The sequence below is a fragment of the Lutzomyia longipalpis genome, chromosome 3 (genome assembly GCF_024334085.1).
Source record: "Lutzomyia longipalpis isolate SR_M1_2022 chromosome 3, ASM2433408v1".
Taxonomy (NCBI): Eukaryota; Metazoa; Arthropoda; class Insecta; order Diptera; family Psychodidae; genus Lutzomyia; species Lutzomyia longipalpis.
This window is the reverse complement of record NC_074709.1, coordinates 10,029,864-10,032,339: the sequence shown is the minus strand read 5'-3', so window position 1 is coordinate 10,032,339 and position 2,476 is coordinate 10,029,864.

Here is a 2,476-nt window from a genome sequence, read left to right as displayed (position 1 = left end):
TGCGATTCTTATTTGATTCTTACGTGATTCGCAATGAGCTGAAAATTATTCCGTGGCGGAAGAAAGCTGCAATATAATTCCAATTTTGTAGCTTTTTCTGCATTTTCCATGAGAAATTCATGAGCTTCATTGCGAGGCTATGTTGCTCGAAAAACGAAGGAATGAGCCGAAAAATTTTTTAAGGTTTGTCGTTAACCCTTTCACGCCAGAGATTGAATCGTACGCTAATGTAAAGAAACTTTTCATATAACTTAATTTCAATTATTTTAATATTTTGTGAGGTTGAAAATACGGAATTTACGTTTATTTACCAAAAAGAGATAAAAGAAAAGGTTTTTCTTAATAAAAAGTAATAAAAGGATCGAATGTTTCAATGATTTTACATTTAATGTTGCCGCGAAAGTCTAACCCTTTCAGGACTGCATAAAACATAAAAAAAACATTCAATTTTTTTCAATGCGATTTTTAAGCTGTGGATGCTCTGTGAAGACATTGCTCGGACAAAACGTCTTTAATACTTTTCTTGAAGCCATAAACTCCGCCTCTAGCTATAAAAAATGCGATAATATCCCAAAAATCCAATAGGAGCATGTTTCAAATAAGTATGAAACACTGCAAGTATGAAATATGAAATATTCTTTAGCCGCCAATGTTTTTAACTCTTTCGCGTTCTCTGGGTCATACGTAGACTACAACGTGAAACATTCTATTTTCTTGAATTTAAATGAATTTAAATGTTTGTTCAAGTTAAAAATTAATTAAATTTTTGTAAATTGGGCTAAAGAAAACGTCCTGGCTGAGAAAAGTCATCTGAAAGCTTCTAAAAAAATAATCGTTATAAAAAGACCGCATATTTCAATGTTTCTATTCTATGGGAGGAATTCACTACTCAGTCGGACTTAAAAATTTAAGTCGGTTTTTAAGTCACTTTTAACCCTTTAAGGTTTTTTGGGTCATACGCTGACCCAAACGTGAAACATTTTATTTTTTCAATTATTTATGAATGTAATTGTTTTTCCATGTTACAAATGCATCAAATTCACGCATAAGAGGTCAAAGAAGACGTTCAGAGCGAGAAAAGTCTTCTAAAAAAATTCATAGAATAAAAATCGCGATAAAAGAGCGCATGTTTCAATGTTTTTATGTTTCACGTTGGACGTTAAAGGGTTAAGGTTTTAAGTCTAATTTAAAAGTTTTTAGTCAGTCTTAAAATTTGTAAGTCGGTCTTAAAATTTTTAAGTTTTATTAACAAATTGCATATTTTTCAATAAATTTTACAAATTTTGGAAAAATGTTAATCTGACTTTAAAATTTCAAGACTGACTTTCAAATTTTAAGAGCGACTTAAAAAACTGGCTTAAAACCTTAAGATCGACTTACAAATAAGATCGACTTACAAATAAGACCGACTTAAAACCATAAGAACGACTTAAAAATTTTAAGTCAGACTTTAAAAAACTGACTTAAAACCTTATGACCGACTTACAAATTTTAAGGCCAACTTAAAAAAAGCTAGCTTAAGACCTAAAGATCGACTTACAAATAAGACCGACTTAAAAAAACCGACTTAAAACCATAAGAACGACTTAAAAATTTTAAGTCAGACTTTAAAAAACTGACTTAAAACCTTAAGACCGACTTACAAATTTTAAGGCCAACTTAAAAAAAACTGGCTTAAAACCTTAAGACAGACTTAAAAAACTGGCTTAAAACCTTAAGACCGACTTAAATGTTTAAGTCCGACTCAGTAGTAAATTCCACCCTATGTTTCACGTGGACGCGAAAGGTTAATTTTGTTTTAAAATGGTCAAAAATTGCTAATTTACGCTGAATTCAATTAAGTAAACCGCCACAGAAGGGTTAAAGACACAAAAAAGACCCCTAATTTTAAAAGGGAAAGGGAATAAAACGCATTATGAGGCATTTTAAAATATGCTTTTACATTTGTACACATATCAGTTACACGAACTTAGGCTACAAATTTTATCATATTCTAAAATTTTATTTTTTTTCTTTACTCATAATTCACATTATTATTTCCATCTGCTTTCCAAAATCCTCGTTTATTTCTCCGTTTTATATAGCATTTTTTTTTTAGATTCTTCACTTTATTTATTTTATTTTTTATTTATTTTATAGTCTCTCATCAGTTCTATGACCCCTACTATGTAGTGTTTATGTTTTCATCCATTTTAAAATCTATTTACAACGATTTATGCATTTTAATCCTCCCACAAATTGTCTTCATCTCTGAATAAAAGAATTTAGGCTTGAAAAAGTTGCAAAGTTGTGAGAAAAATTAAAGGCCCAAAATTCAGTTTTTTTTTGTTGTAAAAGTTTTGATTTCGTATTAAAGTCAATAAGTTTTGAATTTTTTTTTTGATGCCTTCTACATGAAAATCATTGCACTCTTTTCAGTCGCCCTGCATTTGTGATTCGGATTAGTGTGTAATTGTTGGATGACAATTTATTTATA